This window comes from Haemorhous mexicanus, chromosome 1 (genome assembly GCF_027477595.1).
Source record: "Haemorhous mexicanus isolate bHaeMex1 chromosome 1, bHaeMex1.pri, whole genome shotgun sequence".
Lineage (NCBI taxonomy): Eukaryota > Metazoa > Chordata > Aves > Passeriformes > Fringillidae > Haemorhous > Haemorhous mexicanus.
In genome coordinates this window covers 3,798,327-3,806,914 of record NC_082341.1, presented here as the reverse complement: position 1 = coordinate 3,806,914, position 8,588 = coordinate 3,798,327, and positions in this window count along the sequence as shown.

Sequence of the window (8,588 nt, the reverse complement as noted above, 5' to 3'; positions counted from 1 at the left end):
TTCCAAAATCCCTGCTCATTTTTCCATCACAGGTGTCTCATTCACCCACAAGCAGACGTCTCATTTGCTCCACAAGCAGGGGGCAAAAATCTAAAGGCTTGCCTTGGGAATCCCTTGGAAGCTGAAGTCCACCCTGAGGAGTTCTGCTGGATGCTATCAGACTAAGGGGCTTCTCCCCTCACTTTCAGGCCAGCTGAAGGATCTGGGGAGGAGATTCCCATGTCCTCTCTTGTCCTGAAAAGGCAAAAAAGAGATGCAGGGCCACTACAATTGAAGAAAGTCACCCATCATCTAATTCCATGGTTTTGGGACCCAGTTGTCATGTGAGTGAACATTTCCTCTCTTACAGGGAGGGAAAATGGGTGCTGACACGATTTTTGACCTTTTCTCCTTGCCCTGGAGCTGGTGGGAGAAATCTTGTTGGGGTGAGAGCTGTGGGAGGGAAGTGACTGCTGTTTAAATTAAACCAGGCAGCTGACTGTTTTTCCTGTTTCTCCCTTGTATAGAAGGTGTTTGCCATTGAGTGCCATCCTCCCTTCCATTTTCTCCACCCTTCCTGAAGATACACAAGTCCACCTACCACGTAATCCATGGGATGAAGTGGGAATGCAGAGCAGGGATGAGTTCTAAAGCCCACAAACTCCTGCAAGTCTCCCAAAAGTCAATTGAAGCCATTTTTCCTCTTCACTGGTATTCAGAGTTCAAATTTCTTTGCCTAGGCTGACTTGATTGTCCTTAGGCTTTGCCTTGTGAGCCTTGTTTCTCAGAATCTCTTCTTTTAAACCAATCTTATTGCAAATGGCAACGTTTTTCTTTTTATTTTTAATTCTCTTTCTGGGGGTTGGACAGATCACTGCAATCCTTGGTCTGTGCTCTTAACAGCAATGAACACAGACAAAGTATTTGAACTACTCACAGATATCCTGACAGCACCACTGGAACAAAAAGCTTGGAAAACTGTGTCATATAAAAACACACACACATTTCTACAGCAGAATATAAATACTGAGTCTGGAATTACTGAGAGCTCTGCAAACCCTGGTGGGGGGTGTAATTATCCCAGCCTTCAGTGGCTGAAGGGAGTGAATGCACAAACTGAGGGTGTGACCCAGCTCTCTCTGTGCCACACTGGCCATCGTGGGCTCCTCTCTGACTCTCTTTTCCCATTTGCTAAGGGAAAGTTTCTTCCCAGCTGGCTGAGACACACCACCACACCACGTGCACATCCAAAATCTATTTCTGTCCCAGCCAAAGGGTTTATTTTAAGTTGCTGCCTTGTGGGCACTTTTGAGTTTCCCCTGGACATGGACCCTGACCCCAATTTACCCATGGGATGGGGACTGCAGTGCAGGGCTGGCACAAACAGGTCTTACACCTCCACAGAAAGCTCTAAAAGAGCTCATTTTATGGCAGCATCACTGGTTTATGCCCTGCTGCAGCATCAGTGGGAACACACTCAGGGAGGTGCTACTCACCCTTACAGAGCACAAATCCATAAGCACTCAACACTGGAGTCCTATTTCCTTATGACATCAGGAAGGGATGGAAAAATAGGAGGGGATTTAACAGGGGCCATTTCCTGCTGCTCAGATGAGAGTGGAATCACACAACCACAAAACTGAGAGATGACTTTGAAAAGGCCAAAAGTTTTAAAGCTTACTGGATCTCAGCTTTGCTTCTCTTATGGAAAGCTGGGAACCAATCTAATTTTTTCTTCTTTTTCTTTGTCTTTTTTTTTTTTCTTTAGATGTGCATCTCTGTTTTTTGACAAACTTTCTATACTCTGTGGTGCTGCACATTGATGATTTTCTATAATGAAGGAAAATGGTGCTTCCTAAAAATATACATGTACTTTTTGTGAATTTATTAGAACTGATTTAGAATTACTTCTGCAAGGAATAATTAATCCATTCCAGGTTGTAACTGAAGGAATAATTAATCCATTCCCCACTTGTTCCTGAAGAAATGGGGTAGGTCTTGCTAATAATTGGTGTCATAAACAAGCGCTGTAGTTTTGTGCATCAGAATTCACTTTGAGGTAAAGATCTGGTCAATGTGGTCAGTGGTGTCTGTGAGCATCCAAAATGGATTTATAAACAGAGTCTCGTGCCAAAAGTGCCTGTTTCTTTCCACTGACTGCAAGGCAACCAAGTACAATTAACAGAATAGGAATTGCCTTATGTTAGATGGGGTGAATGATGCTATTTTTAAGGACTTTCTGTTTTTTAAAGTGATTTTCAATGGTTATCCCTTGGTCTTGGTCAAGCTTTGAGTTTTCTGCTCCTGTAAGCAAAGGAGAATGAAACCAGCCAGGATTATGAATTTATGGTAAGATGGAAAAATACAGCTAAGAGATAATTATCAATCATTCATGAGCAAAACTGAAGAAGTGATGGAGGTAAAGGCTTTGCTGGGATCTTGTTTTGCTGTGGCATTTCCCATTGGTTTATGCCTGGAGTGATGGAGCAGTGAGCAGGAGTAAAAGTCACAGGCACTGTTGAGTTAAAAGGGACAGCTGTACTCTGGAGGCACAAGGTTAGAATTAAGATGAACCTTGAGGATTATAAAACTGGCCTAAAGTACAAAGGAGGTTCTCTATAGAGAAAATTCACTGTATTATAATCATAAATCATCAGATAAAGAACTACATTAGCAGAAGAAAAGAGAACCAAAAGAAGAAAGTTTGCAAGAAAATTAGTTGATTGGTCTATAAAAAAAAGATGGAGAACCTTTAAAAATCCCCCAAATTTTCCAATATCCATGTGGTTTAGCTATTATTACAAGGGAGATTTGGAAAATCTGGGTGCAAACACTGGAATCAAACATCTAAAGGGGTGCAGGAATCCCCCTCCTGGAGGAAGGTCTTTGAGCCAGCCCAGAGGAGCTGCTGTCAGGGGGGTTTAGTGTAATGAAAATGCAGGGAAGACTCAGGAGCTCCCAAGGATGATCCATTCACTACCATTTTCTGGCACAGCATTCTGTAAGAGATAAAAGTGCTCTGCCTATGATGACTTTGTTTGATTGCCTCATTTCTGCAGCCTGTATCAAATGCTGAATTCCTTTGCTGCTGCAATGTGATTTCACAGATTTGACAATTCCAGCTGACACTTCCCAGGCTGTGGCTGTGTGATAAACCTGACAAAGTTCACCTCAAGGCTTTTTTCTGCTTGGGAAATAGGTCACAAGTTTCACCTCGAGGTCTCCCTTTTATTTTCCCTATCAGTCCAACATCCAGTGCCCTATAACACTTGGCAGTTAAAAGAAATTCATTATTCTGAAGAAGTCTCTGATGTTGAATCAGCACCTCGGACTGTGCCAAAGACAAGCTGTGAGCCTGAGCAGTGGAGCCACGGGGAAACAGCACAGAGCACACACAGTGATCAAATCTGGTGACAAAACTCATGGAAATCACATTAAAAAACCTCCCTGGAAACAACCAAATCGTCAGCATTGCTCTCATGGAGCTTTGCAGCTTAAGGCAGCAGCAGCTTGGACTGTGCTTTAAAAAAACCAGGCAAACTCTGATCCACACTGAAAATATTCCTATAGCTATAACAATGGTTTATTCACCTCCTGTGTTTGTGATGAACAACCAAGGATTTCATTAGCACAGTCACTGGTGTGTCATGCCTCGTATTCCTGGCAGACTTATTATTTTATGTAACACAATGTGTGGGGCAAAAAATAGGAAAAAAAAATTGGTCAACCTCCCAGTGATGCACTGGGCACAGGAAATTCTAAAGGACAATTGTTGCTAAATATGTACACTAAGAAAAATGAATAATATTTGGAGTTCAGCCCTCAATGTGGTGGCATTTGCTGAGATTGAGAAACAAAATATTTCACAAGAGAGGTGGGTTTAAATAAAAAGTATTTGAGAAGGTTTGTTTGGAGAAAGACAGAAGATTTTCTTCAGAAAGGGTTCATACCCCCTTTCTCACAAAAATGGCTTTCCCTCAGAGTGCATTGATGTTTGTTTGGTTAATATCTATTACTGATATAAAAAGGACACTTATTAATATATTTATGCTGTTGGAAGTTTGCTGCTGCTATCAGAAGAGTGTGTGGCTTTTCTCCCCAGCATAAGCTTGGGGAGAAAAATGCCCAGTTTGGAAGAATTTGTCTGAATTTTGCCTTCTGACAGAAGATATTCCTGATGAAAGACAACTTTTCTGTTCCTTTTCCCTGGCACTCCATGCTGTGTTTCAGAGAACAGGCAGTGGTGAAGACTTTGTGGTCCACAATGGTGCACCCTCTGGAGAGATGCTGCTGTCAAACTTGGTGCCACAAGGAAATCAAAAGGGAAAAAATCTCTCTTTCTTGATGCAGGCTGGTTTAGCAATTGTCTGGGAAATTCCCTTTTGTGCCTGGGTTGGAAGATAGTCATCTTTGTTATTGCACGTCCCAGAAGTGTCAGAAAAAGGGTAATAGCTGTCCTGTCACTGTTTGGCAGCTGTGCAGCTCTCATGGCCAAAGAATCAGGATTTCCAGAGAAGGGCAAGGCTGACTCTGGAGCTGGGCAGCCCAGGCAGCCTAAAAAGAAGGTTGAATGGAGGCAGTGCAGTGTAAATGTCTGAAATGCAGAGCTGTGATCATGCTCTGAAAATGCTCACAATGAGAATCCATTGAGGGGCAGGCAAAGATCAGAGCAGCTGCAGTTGTTTTCATGGTAGGCACCTACAACTGGGGACAAAATGCCACCCACATGGCTTTGTTGTCTTTGTGATGAAAACCCTGCTGTGCTGACAAATTTTTCCTGCATTATAGCTGTTCTTTGGAAGTCCAGAGGGGTCTTCTGTTCTCAGAGGAGAGAACAACTTCAAATCGGAAGGAAACTCTCTGAGGACGTTCAAGAGTGATTTTCTCTTCAGTTGCCTTCAAAATATCATTCAAGAGAAAACAAATCTTAAATCACCTTTTCTATCAATCTGGGCTAAATGCTCAGTGATGTCCATATCAGCCTCTGCTGGTACTAAATTTTTTAAATATAATTGTACAAACACAGATTTTGTCCATTTTAAATTCACTAATAAGATTTTCTCTTCTATTGTTTTATTATGGTCTGGAGTGCAAAACCAAAAAAAAAAAAAAGGAAAATGAGGATCAGAAACAGGGAATTGCTGTAGCAAGAAGGCTCAAGATGTAGTGAAAAGTTTTTTAAAAATCCATCAAAAGAGGATTATGTCATCTAGGTGAACATGGAGGAATGTACAGCCACTTTTTGTGTATAAGAAATGAAAAAACTTGATCAGTCTTCAAAACCTGCTTTTATTTCACTGGATCATGAAGTACCTAAATGAAAATTTATCATGAGAACTTTATGCCTTTGAATTTTGCTTGTTAGAGGGTGACAGCCCATCTTGCCTCCCAAAAGATCAGGGGACTCGTGGTGCATAAATAGCTGCTGATCCCCCCTAGAGGAGTTTGTGAGAATTCAGGTCCAGCTCCACAAAGGGATTTCAGTGTCCAGCTCCGTGGGGATATTGCTGGCTCTGAGTTTTCCATCCAGGGTGTGGCATTCCACTGTGGGGAACTGCAGAGAGAGTCCTCTTAAAAATGGGTGGCTGGGAATGAAATGAAGCCAAACCAGGGACAAAAGAAAGCCAGTGCTGCATCTGAGAAATGCTTATTGGTAATGGAAATGAAAAGGAAAAGGAGTTGCACAAACAAAAGTGGGCTAGAAGAGACAGAAAAGAAGGAAAGGGAATGGAAAAGGAATGGGGCAGAGGAGATGTCACAGTCTGGCTCTCTGTGACCCCAAGACCAGTCCAGCTGGGGGGAGTGTGGCAAAAAAATAGATGGAGGGGAACGATGGAATTGCCTGAAAAATAAAGAAGTTTAATAGCAAAATAACAAAAGCAGAAACCGCATCATTTGAGGGGCACAATCCAAAGATGAGGGGTGTGGTGAATGTAGCAATTTGTAGGGGTATTCTGAGGGCAGGGGTTCAATCACAAACACAAACTCAGAGCATGGCCTTATATGTGACAGGTCACCAACTGATTTGAGAAGAAGAACCAGAAACATGACCTATTCTAGATTAATTCCATTAACATACTAACTCCCATGACCACACTCTTCTCACCATGACCTGACCTGTCACGAAATGAACGACATGCATGCTGAAACTTCCAAGGCGAAAAAGAAGGAAGTTTATTTCTTGACCTCAATATATATATATAATTCTAAAGGTGGCCCTGGATTGGAGGATGAAATTGCCACCTCTCTAATGACACTGGTCAAGCCAACAGTCCATCAAATTTCTCTTCCTCCAAAATGGAAAGCAAAGCCAATCATTATTTACATAAAAGTGCGTGAGAAACTCCATTACAAAAATGTAAACCTCAGAAGGCTTAGAAGAACTTAGAAGAACAGGACAACACTGACCAGACATTTCCCTTTCAGTGTCCTGCTTCCCTCGGGCTGATGCCTCCTGTATGTGCAACCAGGCCTAAACCACTGTTCATCCCAGAGGCTTGGGTTCCCACAAGGAGAGAGGCAGAAGACAGAGAGGAAAAGAGGGTGTTCCCACCAGCTGATCAGGGAAGAGCTGTCGGTGTCCAGGTGGCCAGTGTGGCATCACGGGCACGGCTCCCGCGGTGACGGCCGCGCACGCGGTCGGTGGCGCTCGAACAGGAGGCGCAGGACCCTGGACAGAGTCGTGGTGAGGATGGCAGTGATGGGCAGGTAGGGGAGGCAGGGTTGAATGCAGGCCAGGCAAGGACACGGGGGAGATGTGGCAGGATGTGGAATCCTCCGAATCTTCCCTGTTGCAGTGTGGTTTTATCTTGCAGGTTATTCTTTGATTTGTTGTTTGGTAGTTTTTTGGGCTTTTCCCCCCCTGCTTTTAGAGTGACACAGACTTGTTTTTGTTATTCAATTGAGCCAGGTGTTTTTGCTGTTACTTAGCTACTTCTCTGCAAAGTTTCAAACCCCTTCCTCCCACATCCAGTTGTTAACCCCTCCTGTCCCAAGCAGATTTCCTCCCTTGTATTCCTTGCCCTTGTGTTCCACCCCCAGTGCTTTTGATTAGTTGAACATTGTATCCTCCCTTGAGACCTGCCTCCCTTCATAAACTGTTGTTTGCCCCCAGTTCCTGGCCTGGGACCCCGAGACTTGGGGAGTTACCATCAAATAAAGTAACCCAGTGCCACCCCTGGCCCATGTTGCTGCTGTGGCCTTTTTGTTCCGTGCTGAGTCTCCACTGGTAGCTGGGATTCTGTGGAGCCCTGGAAAAGGGGTACTGTCACCTCCCCCCAGCACTATCATCTAGCTGGGACGTGTGACACTTCCCCCCTCAGGGAAACCCCCAGGGCCTTGCCTTGGAGAGACTTGCCATAGCGTCTTTCCCCACCTGGGTGGACAGAAAGGAGTTCCTCATGGTGCTCTGCAGCACTATTGCCAATCAACATTAGATTGCTTTCCCCAGTGGCCAGGTGACCCTGCCCACCCCAATTATTCATCCCTCATTCCCCCTACAGATTGCTGCCCTCTGCCCTGTCCTTTGTACCACCCCTGTACCCTCCCATTCTTAAGCTTGTGCACAGCACATGGTCTTTTCTTTTGTCCCTTGTTCCCCTTTGGCATGCTGAAATAAACCTCGCTGGAACTGACCATGTAAAAGCCATTCTGCCTCTCTTCACTGAGCTTGCTGTGGTGAGTGTGGTGTGTATGGACTTGGCTGCTTTTCCTGAATGCTTACCTGTGGAAACTCAGCACATCACTCTGGATGTTCAGAGTTGCCGAGAAAACCCTTGAGGGGCTCGGAGGTCTTGAAATGTTGCCAAAAGCACTTGGTGGCTTGACTTTGACCCTTCTAGGGATGTTCCACCTGTTATGGGGACATGAGAATCACTCGGGTTTGAACGGTGCAGGAATGATATATTTATAGGGTAAAACATAGATTTTACGATTTTGGTACGGGGGGGTTATGGAGGCATGATGGAGGAAACAGGGTGTGTCTCAAGGTTCTTCTTTCTTCTTCTTGTCATCCATCTTCTGTGGTGATGTTGGCACTTGTGGATTGGTCTGTGGTGAAGGTGCACTTGGTGACAAGGGTGATAGGTATTGGCAATAAAAGGTAAATATGATGTACGTAGTTTTTACAAAGACGTGGCCGCCCCATGGGCGGTCAGAGTGCCTTTGGCTGCCTTGCAGGTCAGATCCCGGCTGGGCAGAAAGAAAATTTTGTAGATAAGAAATAATAAACAATCTGAGAACTGAAAAGCTAAAGAGTCCAGACTCGTCCTTTGAAGCTCGACCTGCAACAGAAACATCCTACGCGTGTGGGCAGAGACAGACGGCGAAACCCCACACTTACCCAAGCAGCTTTTCCAGAGGAAATGCTCATTGGGAAATGAGATATAGGTAGCAGCCACCACCATCTAAACCCCCCGGTGCTACAGCAGGGCATTGGTCACGGATACAGAGAGGTAGGACAGGCACGAGGGCGAGCAAGAGTCAGAGAGGGCAGGAGAGCCAGAAGGGCAGGGCAAAGGAGGGAGCAAATAGGCCAAAAAACAGCAGCAAGCCCCAGGAACAGTAAAGACTTTTGACCCAGTCCAACCTTTCTTTGCCACCCGTTGATG